The following is a 16,276-nucleotide window of genomic DNA, read 5'->3' as shown; positions in this document are numbered from 1 at the left end:
ATAGGAACACTTTTACACTGCTGCTGGGAGTGTAAATTAGTTCAACCATTGTGGAAGACAGTGTGGCGATTCCTCAAGGACCTAGAAATAGAAATTCCATCTGACCCAGCAATCCCATTACTGGGTATATATCCAAAGGACTACAAATCATTCTACTATAAGGACACATGGACACGAATGTTCATTGCAGCACTGTTTACAATGGCAAAGACCAGGAACCAACCCAAATGCCCATCGATGATAGACTAGACTGGGAAAATGTGGCACATATACACCATGGAATATTATGCAGTAATCAAAAATGAGTTCGTGCCCTTTGTAGGGACATGGGTGAATCTGGAGAACATCATTCTCAGCAAACTGACACAAGAACAGAAAATGAAATACCGCATGTTCTCACTCATAGGCGGGTGATGAACAGTGAGAACACATGGACACAGGGAGGGGAGCACTACACACTGGGGTCTATTGGGAAAATAGGGGAGGGACAGTGGTGGGGGTAGCTGGGGAGGGATAGCATGGGGAGAAATGCCAGATGTGGGTGAAGGAGAGGAAGGCAGCAAATCACACTGCCATGTGTGTACCTATGCAACTATCTTGCATGTTCTGCACGTGTACCCCAAAACCTAAAATGCAATTTAAAGAACGAAAACTTTAAAAGATACCATTTATAATATTGAAATATAATTAGGAACAATCTAAATATTTATAAATCACCCATTAGGAGGGCTATTAATTTTTTTGTAAAGAAAAGGAAACAAGCATTTGTGAGAACGTGGAGAGACTGGAACCCTTTTGTACTGGAATGCAAAATGGTGCAGCTGTTAGAAAAAACAGTATGATGGTCCCTTAAAAAATAAAAAAATAGAATTACCATTGGCTCCAACAATCTTCCTAGTACATACACAAAAGAACTGAAAGCAGTAGCTTGGTTGGAGATTCGCACACCCATTGTTCACAGCAGCATCGTCCACAATATACAAAAGGTGGAAACCACACAGATGTCCAGGAAGGAAAAATGGATGAAGAAAATGTGGGATATACATACAGCGGTGGGATATTAGTCTTACAATGAATGCAATTCTGATACATGTTACGATATGGATGAACCTTGAAAACATTCTGCTCCGTGAAATACCAAATCACAAAAGGACATGGATGGCTGCACTTGTATAAGGTACCTAGCGTAGTCCAATTCACAGAGAGAGAAAGTAGAATGGCAGTTACCAGGGACAAAGGGAGGGAGAAAGGAGAGTTATTATTTAGTGGGTACAGAATTTCTGTTTGGGAAGATGAAATAGTTCCGAGAATAGATGGTAGTGAAGGTTGTGCAATGATGTCAATTACTTGACACCACTAAACTGTACACTTCGCAGCGGTTACCACACAATGGGAACTGTACACTTCACAATGGTTACCACACAATGGGAACTGTACACTTCACAATGGTTACCACACAATGGGAACTGTACACTTCGCAGCGGTTACCACACAATGGGAACTGTACACTTCACAATGGTTACCACACAATGGGAACTGTACACTTCGCAGCGGTTACCACACAATGGGAACTGTACACTTCACAATGGTTACCACACAATGGGAACTGTACACTTCACAATGGTTACCACACAATGGAAACTGTACACTTCGCAGCGGTTACCACACAATGGGAACTGTACACTTCACAATGGTTACCACACAATGGGAACTGTACACTTCGCAGCGGTTACCACACAATGGTAACTGTACACTTCGCAGCGGTTACAGACAATGGTAACTGTACACTTCACAATGGTTACCCCACAATGGGAACTGTACATTTCACAATGGTTACCACACAATGGAAACTGTACACTTCACAATGGTTACCACACAATGGGAACTGTACATTTCACAATGGTTACCACACAATGGTAACTGTACACTTCACAATGGTTACCCCACAATGGGAACTGTACATTTCACAATGGTTACCACACAATGGAAACTGTACACTTCACAATGGTTACCCCACAATGGGAACTGTACATTTCACAATGGTTACCACACAATGGGAACTGTACACTTCACAATGGTTACCACACAATGAAAACAGTACACTTCACAATGGTTACCACACAATGGGAACTGTACACTTCGCAGCAGCTACCACACAATGGGAACTGTACACTTCACAATGGTTACCACACAATGGGAACTGTACACTTCACAATGGTTACCACACAATGGGAACTGTACACTTCACAATGGTTACCACACAATGGTAACTGTACACTTCGCAGCGGTTACCACACAATGGGAACTGTACACTTCACAATGGTTACCACACAATGGTAACTGTACACTTCACAATGGTTACCACACAATGGTAACTGTACACTTCACAATGGTTACCACACAATGGGAACTGTACACTTCACAATGGTTACCACACAATGAAAACAGTACACTTCACAATGGTTACCACACAATGGGAACTGTACACTTCACAATGGTTACCACACAATGGGAACTGTACACTTCGCAGCGGCTACCACACAATGGGAACTGTACACTTCGCAGCAGTTACCACACAATGGGAACTGTACACTTCGCAGCGGCTACCACACAATAGAAACTGTACACTTCGCAGCGGCTACCACACAATGGGAACTGTACACTTCGCAGCAGTTACCACACAATGGGAACTGTACACTTCGCAGCAGTTACCACACAATGGGAACTGTACACTTCGCAGCGGCTACCACACAATAGAAACTGTACACTTCGCAGCGGCTACCACACAATGGGAACTGTACACTTCGCAGCAGTTACCACACAATGGGAACTGTACACTTCGCAGCGGTTACCACACAATAGAAACTGTACACTTCGCAGTGGTTACCACACAATGGGAACTGTACACTTCACAGCGGTTACCACACAATGGTAACTGTACACTTCACAATGGTTACAGACAATGGTAACTGTACACTTCACAATGGTTCCCACACAATGGTAACTGTACACTTCACAATGGTTACCACACAATGAAAACAGTACACTTCACAAGGGTTACAGACAATGGTAACTGTACACTTCACAATGGTTCCCACACAATGGTAACTGTACACTTCACAATGGTTACCACACAATGGGAACGATACACTTCACAATGGTTACCACACAATGGGAACGATACACTTCACAATGGTTATCACACAATGGTAACTGTACACTTCCCAATTCTTATGACACAATGGGAACTGTACACTTCACAATGGTTACCACACAATGAACACTGTACACTTCACAGCAGTTACCACACTATGGGAACTATACACTTCCCAATGGTTACCACACAATGGGAACTGTACACTTCACAATGGTTACCACACAATGAAAACAGTACACTTCACAATGGTTACACACAATGGTAACTGTACACTTCACAATGGTTACAGACAATGGTAACTGTACACTTCACAATGGTTCCCACACAATGGTAACTGTACACTTCACAATGGTTACCACACAATGGGAACGATACACTTCACAATGGTTACCACACAATGGGAACGATACACTTCACAATGGTTACCACACAATGGGAACTATACACTTCACAATGGTTACCACACAATGGGAACTATACACTTCACAATGGTTATCACACAATGGGAACGATACACTTCACAATGGTTACCACACAATGGGAACGATACACTTCACAATGGTTACCACACAATGGGAACTATACACTTCACAATGGTTATCACACAATGGTAACTGTACACTTCCCAATTCTTACGACACAATGGGAACTGTACACTTCACAATGGTTACCACACAATGAACACTGTACACTTCACAGCAGTTACCACACAATGGGAACTGTACACTTCCCAATGGTTACCACACAATGGGAACTGTACACTTCACAATGGTTACCACACAATGGGAACTGTACACTTCCCAATGGTAACCACACAATGGGAACAGTACACTTCACAATGGTTACCACACAAAGGAAACTGAACACTTTCCAATGGTTACACACAATGGGAACTGTACACTTCGCAATGGTTACCACACAGTGGAAACTGTACACTTCACAATGGTTACCACACAATGGGAACAGTACACTTCACAATGGTTACCACACAATGGAAACTGTACACTTCGCAGCAGTTACCACACCATGGAAATTGTACACTTCATAATGGCTACCACACTGTGGGAACTCTACACTTCACAATGTTTCCCACACAGTGGTAACTGTACACTTCACAATGGTTTCCACACAATGGAAACTGTACACTTCACAATGGTTACACACAATGGTAACTGTACACTTCACAATGATTACCACACAATGAAAAGTGTACACTTCACAATGTTTCCCACAAAATGAGAACTGTACACTTCACAATGGTTCACACACAATGAAAACTGTACACTTCACAATGGTTGCACAAAATGGTAACTGTAAACTTCACAGCTGTTACCACACAATGGTAACTGTACACTTCAAAATGATTACCACACAATGGAAACTGTACACTTCACAAAGGTTACACACAATGGAAACTGTACACTTCCTAATGGTTACCACACAACGGGAACTGTACACTTCACATTGGTTACCACAAAATGGGAACTGTACACTTCACAATGGTTACCACACAGTGGGAAGTGTACACTTCACAATGGTTACCACACAATTGAAAGTGTACACTTCACAATGGTTACACACAATGGTAACTGTACACTTCACAATGGTCACACCAAATGATAACTGTACACTTCACAATGGTTACCACACAATGGGAACAGTACACTTTGCAGTGGTTACCACACAATGGAAACTGTACACTTCACAAAGGTTACACACAATGGGAACGATACACTTCACAATGGTTACCACACAATGGGAAGTGTACACTTCACAAAGGTTACACACAATGGGAACGATACACCTCACAATGGTTACCACACAATGGTAACTGTACACTTTGCAGTGGTTACCACACAATGGAAACTGTACACTTCACAATGATTACCACACAATGGGAACTGTACACTTCAAAGCAGTTACCACACAATGGAAACTGTACACTTCAAAATGGTTACCACACAATGGCAACTGCACACTTCACAATGGTTACCACACAATGGAAACTGAACACTTTCCAATGGTTACACACATTGGGAACTGTACACTTCACAGCAGTTACCACACAATGGGAACTGTACACTTCACAGTGGTTACCACACAATGGGAACTGCACACTTCACAATGGTTACCACACAATGGGAACTGTACACTTCCCAATGGTTACCACACAATGGGAACAGTACACCTCACAATGGTTACCACACAAAGGAAACTGAACACTTTCCAATGGTTACACACAATGGGAACTGTACACTTCGCAATGGTTACCACACAGTGGAAACTGTACACTTCACAATGGTTACCACACAATGGGAACTGTACACTTCACAGTGGTTACCACACAATGGGAACTGCACACTTCACAATGGTTACCACACAATGGGAACTGTACACTTCCCAATGGTTACCACACAATGGGAACAGTACACTTCACAATGGTTACCACACAATGGAAACTGTACACTTCACAATGGTTACACACAATGGAAACTGTACACTTCGCAGCAGTTACCACACCATGGAAATTGTACACTTCATAATGGCTACCACACCGTGGGAACTCTACACTTCACAATGTTTCCCACACAATGGTAACTGTACACTTCACAATGGTTTCCACACAATGGAAACTGTACACTTCACAATGGTTACACACAATGGTAACTGTACACTTCACAATGATTACCACACAATGCAAAGTGTACACTTCACAATGTTTCCCACAGAATGGGAACTGTACACTTCACAATGGTTCCCACACAATGGAAACTGTACACTTCACAATGGTTACACACAGTGGTAACTGTAAACTTCACAGCTGTTACCACACAATAATAACTGTACACTTCAAAATGATTACCACACAATGGAAACTGTACACTTCACAAAGGTTACACACAATGGAAACTGTACACTTCCTAATGGTTACCACACAATGGGAACTGTACACTTCCTAATGGTTACACACAATGGGAACTGTACACTTCACAATGGTTACCACAAAATTGGAACTGTACACTTCACAATGGTTACCACACAGTGGGAAGTGTACACTTCACAATGGTTACCACACAATTGAAACCGTACACTTCACAATGGTTACACACAATGGTAACTGTACACTTCACAATGGTCACACCAAATGATAACTGTACACATCACAATGGTTACCACACAATGGTAATTGTACACTTCACAATGGTTACCACACAATGGGAACTGTACACTTCAAGATGGTTACCACAGAATGGTAACTGTACACTTCACAATGGTTATTACACAATGGTAACTATACACTTCACAAAGGTTACACACAATGAAAACTGTACACTATACAATGGTTACACACAATGGTAACTGTACACTTCACAATGGTTACCACACAATGGTAACTGTACACTTCACAATGGTTACACACAATGGGAACTGTACACTTAACAATGGTTACCACACAATGGTAACTGTACACTTCGCAGTGGTTACCACACTATGGAAACTGTACACTTCGCAGCAGTTACCACACAATGGGAACTGTACACTTCACAATGGTTACCCCACAATGGGAACTGTACATTTCACAATGGTTACCACACAATGGAAACTGTACACTTCGCAATGGTTACACAAAACGTTAACTCTACACTATGCAATGGTTACACAAAACAATAACTGTACACTTCACAATGGTTACCACACAATGGAAACTGTACACTTCACAATGGTTACCACACAATGGAAACTGTACACTTCGCAATGGTTACACACAACGTTAACTGTACACTATGCAATGGTTACACAAAACAATAACTATACACTTCACAATGGTTACCACACAATGGAAACTGTACACTTCACAATGGTTACCACACAATGGGAACTGTACACTTCACAATGGTTACAACAGAATGGGAACTGTACACTTCACAATGGTTACACACAATGGTAACTGTACATTTCGCAATAGTTACCACACAATGGTAACTGTACACTTCATAATGGTTACCACACAATGGTAACTGTACATTTCACAATGGTTACACACAATGGAAACTATACACTTCACAGCTGTTACCACACAATGGTAACTGTACACTTCACAATGGTTACACAAAATGGTAACTGTACACTTTGCAGCGGTTACAACATAATGGTAACTGTACACTACACAATGGTTACACACAATGGAAACTACACTTCATATTGGTTACGACACAATGGTAACTGTACAGGTCACACTGGTTACACACAATGAAAACTGTACACTTCACAATGGTTACCACACAATAGTAACTCTACACTTCACAATGGTTACCACACAATGGTAACTGTACACTTTACAATGGTTACACATAATGGGAACTCTACGCTTCACAATGGTTACACACAGTGGGAACCGTACACTTCACAATGGTTACTACACAATGGGAACTGGACACTTCACTGCAGTTACCACACAATAGAAACTGTACACTTCACAATGGGTACCACACAATAGAAACTGTACACTTTGCAATGGTTACCACACAATGGAAACTGTACACTTCACAGCAATTACCACACCATGGAAATTGTACACCTCACAATGGCTACCAAACAGTGGGAACTGTACACTTCACAATGTTTCCTACACAATGGGAACTGTACACTTCACGATGGTTACACACAATGGTAACTGTACACTTCACAATGGTTACCACACAATGGGAACTGTACACTTCACAGCGGTTACCACACAATAATAACTGTACACTTCAAAATGATTACCACACAATGGAAACTGTACACTTCACAAAGGTTACACACAATGGAAACTGTACACTTCCTAATGGTTACCACACAATGGGAACTGTACACTTCCTAATGGTTACATACAATGGGAACTGTATACTTCACAATGGTTACCACAAAATTGGAACTGTACACTTCACAATGGTTACCACACAGTGGGAAGTGTACACTTCACAATGGTTACCACACAATTGAAAGCATACACTTCACAATGGTTACACACAATGGTAACTGTACACTTCACAATGGTCACACCAAATGATAACTGTACACATCACAATGGTTACCACACAATGGTAACTGTACACTTCACAATGGTTACCACACAATGGGAACTGTACACTTCAAGATGGTTACCACAGAATGGTAACTGTACACTTCACAATGGTTATTACACAATGGTAACTATACACTTCACAAAGGTTACACACAATGAAAACTGTACACTATACAATGGTTAAACACAATGGTAACTGTACACTTCACAATGGTTACCACACAATGGTAACTGTACACTTAAAACAATGGTTACACACAATGGGAACTGTACACTTAACAATGGTTACCACACAATGGTAACTGTACACTTCGCAGCGGTTACCACACAATGGGAACTGTACACTTCACAATGGTTACCCCACAATGGGAACTGTACATTTCACAATGGTTACCACACAATGGAAACTGTACACTTCGCAATGGTTACACAAAACGTTAACTCTACACTATGCAATGGTTACACAAAACAATAACTGTACACTTCACAATGGTTACCACACAATGGAAACTGTACACTTCACAATGGTTACCACACAATGGAAACTGTACACTTCGCAGTGGTTACACAAAACGTTAACTCTACACTATGCAATGGTTACACAAAACAATAACTGTACACTTCACAATGGTTACCACACAATGGAAACTGTACACTTCACAATGGTTACCACACAATGGGAACTGTACACTTCACAATGGTTACAACAGAATGGGAACTGTACACTTCACAATGGTTACACACAATGGTAACTGTACATTTCACAATAGTTACCACACAATGGTAACTGTACACTTCATAATGGTTACCACACAATGGTAACTGTACATTTCACAATGGTTACACACCATGGAAACTATACACTTCACAGCTGTTACCACACAATGGTAACTGTACACTTCACAGCAGTTACCACACAATGGGAACTGTACTATTCACAATGGTTACCACACAATAGAAACTGTACACTTTGCAATGGTTACCACACAATGGAAACTGTACACTTCGCAGCGATTACCACACCATGGAAATTGTACACTTCACAATGGCTATCAAACAGTGGGAACTGTACACTTCACAATGTTTCCTACACAATGGGAACTGTACACTTCACAATGGTTACACACAATGGTAACTGTACACTTCACAATGGTTACCACACAATGGGAACTGTACACTTCACAATGGTTACTACACAATGGAAACTGTACACTTCACAGCTGTTACCACACAATGGTAACTGTACACTTAACAATCTTTACACACAATGGTAACTGTACACTTCACAATGGTTACCACACAATGGGAACTGTACACTTCACAATGTTTCCCACACAATGGGAACTGTACACTTCACAATGTTTCCCACACAATGGGAACTGTACACTTCACAATGGTTACACACAATGGTAACTGTACACTTCACAGCGGTTACCACACAATGATAACTGTACACTTCACAATGGTTACTACACAATGGAAACTGTACACTTCACAGCTGTTACCACACAATGGTAACTGTACACTTAACAATGGTTACACACAATGGTAACTGTACACTTCACAATGGTTACCACACAATGGGAACTGTACACTTCAAGATGGTTACCACACAATGGGAACTGTACTGTACACTTCACAATGGTTACACACAATCGGAACTGTACACTTCACAATGGTTACACATAATGGGAACTGTACACTTCCCAATGGTTACCACACAATGGAAACTGTACACTTCACAATGGTTACCACACAATGGGAACTTTACACTTCACAATTGTTCCCACACAATGGAAACTGTACACTTCACAATGGTTACACACAATGGTAACTGTACACTTCACAGCTGTTACCACACAATGGTCACTGTACACTTCATAATGGTTACCACACAATGGGAACTGTACACTTCACAATGGTTACCACACAATGGGAACTGTACACTTCACAATGGTTACCACACAATGGGAACTGTACACTTCACAATGGTTACCACACAATGGGAACTGTACACTTCACAATTGTTACCACACAATGGGAACTGTACACTTCACAATGGTTACCACACAATGATAACTGTACACTTCACAATGGTTACCAAACAATGGTAACTGTATACTTCACAATGGTTACCACACAATGGAAACTGTACACTTCACAGCTGTTACCACACAATGGTAACTGTACACTTAACAATGGTTACACAGAATGGTAACTGTACACTTCACAATGGTTACCACACAATGGTAACTACACTTCACAATGGTTACCACACAATGGTAACTGTACACTTCACAATGCTTCCCACACAATGGTAACTGTACACTTCACAATGGTTAAACTGTTCAATTTTGTGTTATGTGTATATTACTACATTTTTTTAAAAAGGTTTAAAAATATGTGCAAAACCTATCTGTAAAATAATGATAAAATGTACATAAATATGTGAAGAAAGAAAAGTAAATCCAGCGCTACCTCATGGTCATGAACAAAAGTTGTCAATTCTTCTCCATATTGATCTACAGAGTCAGTTCAACTCTAGTCAAAATCCAAAAGGCATTTTTTATAAAATTGTTTTTGACAAGATGATTCTAAAATTTATATAGAAGGACAAAGGGTATAAATACCTAAGACAATTCTGAAGAATAATAAGGAAGAATGATTTGCCCTGTGAATTATCAAAATGTATTATAAAGTTATATGAATCAATGAAAATGTACCAACATAGAAACAGCTAATAGAAAGCCCAGAAATATATCCATGCAAACACCAAGTTGTGATATTAGAGAGAGAAGTGTCATGATAGGTCAGTAAATGGAAAAAAATTAATATTAGATTCCTCATGTCACAAACAAAAATTCCAGCCCTGTTAAGACCTTGAATTTCAAGAACAGCAATTTCAATAGAAAATATAAGGGAATATATTTCTAACTTTCAGGTGAGGAAGGATTTCCTAATCAAGATATGAAAACTATGCTATGTTTGTGCTAACCATATAATTTTAAATTTATAAATTTGACTACAGGTATATGAGAATGTCTAAATTGTAGTATATTTCTATATTGGAATACAATGTAGCAACATTGTTTGTAGTCAAATTTAACAATATAGCAGTTTTAAGCAGATAAAACTTAAAAATGAAAATCTTAAAGTCTGTCTGGAAAAAACCAGACACAACTGGAAGGAGATATTTGCATGCACACACACACACATAAACACACACACACACACACATCGGAAAAAGGACTAGAATCAAGAATATGTAAAGAACCACAAATCAAGGCCAGGTGCAGTGGCACACGCTGGTAATCCCAGTACTTTGGGAGGCCTGAGGAGGGTGGGTCACCTGAGGTCAGGAGTTCAAGAGGAGCCTGGCCAACATGGCAGAACCCAGTCTCTACTAAAAATACAAGTATTAGCTGGGTATGGTGGCACACTGTAATCCCAGCTACTCAGGAGGCTGAGGCAGGAGAATTGCTCAAACCCAGGAGGCAGAGGTGGCAGTGAGCCAAGATTGTGCCACTGCACTCCAACCTGGGTAACAGAGCAAGACTGTGTCGAAAGAAGGAGAGAAAAAGAGGGAGAGAGAGGGAGAGAAAGGGAGGCAGAGAGGGAAGAAGGAAGGGAGGGAGGGAGGGAGGAAGAAAAATGGGTCAAGGACCTCAACAGGCATTTTGCGAAGAGGAAACTCATGTGGCCTACAAATGTGTGAAGATGCTCAACCTCTCTAATAATGAGGGAAATGCAAATCAAGACCGTGGTAGGACATTTACACCCATCTGATGGACAAAACTTGAGAAGTTTGATAATACCAAGTGGCAGAGAAAACTACTTTGCATACATTCCTGGAAGAATTATTCATAGGCCCACTTTGGAAAACAATTTGGCATTGCATTATAAAGCTGAACATCCATGTACCTTATGACCCAGCAATGCTACTCTCAGGTATATAGTCTAGCGAACCATTTGTACATATGATACAGGAAATAAGTACCAAAATGTTCATGACACATTTCAAATGTGAAAAAAGAGCCCAATGAACAACAATGAAAGAATGCCTACATTGTAGATTTATGTGGTGGAATACAATATAGCAGTGAAAACAACTAAGCTTCAGCTCCATCCATCAACGTGTATGAGTCTCAAAAGCAGGATGATGAGTGAAAAGAGCAAGACTCGGAAAATTGATGCTCTTTTCATAAAGCTTGGAAACAGGCAAGGCTAAAGTAATCATTTCAGTACATCACGCAATCAAACGAGATTTCTTTTAACAGCAAGGATGAAACTCAGGCAGCCATCTCTGAGGGGAGACAGAGGGATGATGGCAAGGAAGAGGTGGACTTAAATCATTAGAAACGCTCTGGTTCCTTGGTTGCATTATGGGTTCACAGGTGTCTGGTTTTGTTTTTTTTTTTTTTGAGACGGAGTTTTGCTCTTGTTACCCAGGCTGGAGTGCAATGGCGGGATCTCGGCTCACCGCAACCTCCACCTCCTGGGTTCAGGCAATTCTCCTGCCTCAGCCTCCTGAGTAGCTGGGATTACAGGCACGCACCACCATGCCCAGCTAATTCTTTGTATTTTTTTTAGTAGAGACGGGGTTTCACCATGTTGACCAGGATGGTCTTGATCTCTTGACCTCGTGATCCACCCACCTAGATGTCTGTTTTTATTTTGAAAAAATGTGCCCAAGGACCCTCTCCTGAAACATCCACTCCTGCTCTTCCTGCAGGCCCCCTCCCCTCTGCTGGAGACTGATAAAGGCAGCAGTCACCCACTGTGATGAGAGGAGAGGGTACGCCCTGTTTAGGGAACTTCTGCCTGCTACTACGCGCGCTTGGTACTTTCCCCAGCCAAACCCCATCTTCACAACGCTCATGTTAATGGTTGCGGAATCTTTGTTAAGGTGCCATTACTTTCATGGTCGCTGCTTGGCACCGGGCTGTTCCTCACTGCTTCCTCATTATCCCAGACAACTTTTCTGTATACATTAACGTGCAGAAGGCTCTCTCTGTTCCCTGGGCCGGTGTTGTTTATATGGCTCTTGTAAAACAGGCTCATAGCGTCCTCCAGAAAGAGAAACCCATCTCAGAGTCCACGACAGTTCATGACGTGCCTGTTTCCTTCCAGTGCCACCAGCAGCATGGGGCCTTATCATTTGTATTGATATCCTGTCCTTTTGTAGTATGATGAGATATCTTGTTTCTGTTATTGTGATTTTGTGTGTGTGTGTATGGGAGGCTGATCACCCACACTGTCAGTCCAGGTGTCCTCGAAGGGCACATTCTTCCCTATATTCTCACACTCCTACCCTCTGGGCCTCTGTCTCGTGGGAGCTTGCTCCGAAGCACTGCAGAAGACACTGAGGCATGTTGTAATGACAAACGGAGGCATCCTTTCTAAGCTCCTCCTCTCATTTCTGCCAAGATCCCTGCAGATCCCAGCATTCTCCAGAGAATTCTTTAGAGGACGGGCCCTGGCTGAGACACCAGGGGCCCTTGCCTGGCTGGGGATAGCACTGTGGTGGGCCTAGAGGGCGGGGATCTGTAGGGAGGCCGAGCTGCATATGCCAAATCTAAGGCCGGCCCTGGAGGAGTGGCCCTGCCTGGCCACCAGCCTCCATGGGGTCCTCACCTGGGTATGTTACCAAGCTGCCCTGCTAACCCCAGCCAAGGCAGGACCACTTTCAGAAGCCACCACGAGCCCCTCACTCTGCTATTGGACAGGGTGGACAGGCTGGAGAAGAGTTCGCTGTCTGCTTAGGGAGAAGTCCCCTTTCCCTCTTAGGCCCCTAGTTTCCTGCCAGTCACACCAGGGGGCTGCCTCCTTCTCAGACTGTGCCTGCAACTCCATAATCCAGGGAAGGGGTCTCCAACTCATCGTCCGTGGGACAAATCCAGCCTGCGACACAGTTCCCCGGGCCAGTCTATTTGGTGCCTCACTGTATCTTGGAATGTGATTTAACTGCCAACAGGCAATTTCACATAAATGCAGCATTTTCTTTTGGAAGTTTGGCCAACAGGACATCATTCCCATCTGGCAACAATGAGCAAACCTGAGCAGGGCCCTCCTTTAGACTGTCTGCTCTGCTACCGATTGATTGATTGATTGACAGAGTCTCGCTCTGTCGCTCAGGCTGGAATGTAGTGGTCTGATCTTGACTCACTGCAACCTCTGCTTCCTGGGTTCAAGCGATTCTCCTGCCCCAGCCTCCTGAGTAGCTGGGACTACAGGTGCGCACCACTACGCTCGGCTAATTTTTATATTTTTAGTAGAGGTGGGTTTTCACCATGTTGGCCAGGCTGGTCTCAAACTTCTGACCTCAAGCGATCTGCCATGTTGGCCTCCCAAAGTATTGGGATTACAGGCAGGAGCCACTGCACCTGGCTCCGGCTGCTTCTGATTTGTGCATGCAGGAGGCCCAGCAGGGTTCAGCACCATTTGCCCTTTTCACTTGTCTTTGCCTCCTGCCTGGCCCCAGGCTTGGGATTCCTCGTCCCAGCAGGACTTGGAGGTGCATAAGAGACAGGGAACACAGAGGGAGAGCCTGCTCAGATGTGCATGTGCTGGGAGGTAGGGGAGGCTGCACAAGCCCCCCCAGAGAGACGTATGGCTAATCCTCAGAACTCGTGAATATGTTTCCTTACACAGCAAAGGCGGTTAAGCTGCAGATGAAGTTAAGGTTACTACTCAGCTGACTTTAGAATAGATTCTCCTGGATTGTCCAGCTGGACCCTATGAATCCCAGGATCCTTAAATGCTTAAGACTCAAAGAAATGCAGAGCGAGAAAGATTTGGGCAGCCATTGCTAGCTTCGAAGATGCAAGGGGTCCCGGAGCCCAGGAATGCAGGGGGCTCAGAAGCTCGAAAGGGCGAGGAAGGAAATGCACTCTGCCCTGGAGCCTCCCGAAAGGAAGGCAACCCTGCTGACACCTTGATCTTAGCCTGCTGAAGCCCATTTGTTCTTCTGAGCCCCAAAACCACAAGGTAATAAGTCTCTGCTGTTTGAAACCACCAAGTGTGGGCCTTTGTTACAGCAGCAATAGGAGACGGGTACCGGATGCACATGTGTAAGGCTGGAGGGGGCAGAGGCGGATACAGACCTCCCAGGGAGGGATGGAGAAAGATGCCACTGTCCTCTAACACTGACCTCTCAGAGATGTGGCTTCTGGACCAGAGCCAGCTGTACCAGCCTCCCCCTGCAGGGACCGCTTCAGCATCCTCCAGCCATTTGATACCCCAAGGCCCTGGATCACTCATTCCCTCTACAGATCCCAAAGGTCCCCCACCAGGTGGACAGGCCCCAAGCCATTGGTTCTCAATGTGCCAAAGAGGTAACAGGCTGAGAGAGGCACAGCCAGGAGCAGCACTTCACCTGCGGCAGAAGATGGCCAGACGCCATACCTGAGAACTCACCCTTTCTGGGAGAGCAATCCGCTCCTTTCACAGACTCCCCACAGCCAAGCAGGCCCAGGCAGGCTCCTGTCTACACCTGTGCTGAGAACGCAGCCGCATAATTGCCGGGACTCACCATAATTGCCACCCTCCACACCCTCCCGGCCCCGCCTCCCGGGAGACAGGAACACAAGCCGATGCCAGGACCCACCTGACCACAATCCAGGCCCTCAAGCCAGACCCTCAAGCAGACCCTTTGGGTTCCACTGGCATCCAGGAAGTAGTGTCACAATGGAGTGGGGAGGTCCTTGGGGTGGGCTGGGAATGGGGAGGGGCAGCATTCCACTCCAGGGGCGGGGCAGGTTGGGAAAACTGCTACGTGATCCCGCGCTTCCTCCGTGTGAGGGCTCCTCCTCCACTCCGGGAAATCCTCCTCTCCTTTCAGATGTCACTCATTTGTCAACTTCCTTCAAGCCTTCCTGAATCCACAGCTGGAAATAGCTTGGCCCTACCCCACTCACCTCTGCCCCGTCTCTTTGTGACACTCCCCTGCAAAACAGCCTTGGTCAGAGCTGCTGCCGGTGACTGATCCGCCTCCCGCATTAGCTGGAGGCCTCCTTTGCCAGATTGTTGAATGGGATTTCAAGCTTCATACT

General features: G+C 43.6%; 1 protein-coding gene across 1 annotated transcript in view; it reads right to left on the bottom strand.

Moving 5' to 3' along the window:
• SLC22A14 (solute carrier family 22 member 14) overlaps positions 1–15,918 on the bottom strand; it is a 46,623-nt gene extending 30,705 nt beyond the window's left edge. The window contains 1 exon segment of the mRNA XM_017965953.4: positions 15,832–15,918. The gene's annotated coding sequence lies outside the window, so the exon portion shown is untranslated.
• Positions 15,919–16,276: the final 358 nt, after the last annotated feature.

The sequence above is a fragment of the Callithrix jacchus genome, chromosome 17 (assembly GCF_049354715.1).
Source record: "Callithrix jacchus isolate 240 chromosome 17, calJac240_pri, whole genome shotgun sequence".
Classification (NCBI taxonomy): domain Eukaryota; kingdom Metazoa; phylum Chordata; class Mammalia; order Primates; family Cebidae; genus Callithrix; species Callithrix jacchus.
Note: the sequence above shows the minus strand (reverse complement) of the source record. Positions and strands in the feature narration are given on the sequence as shown.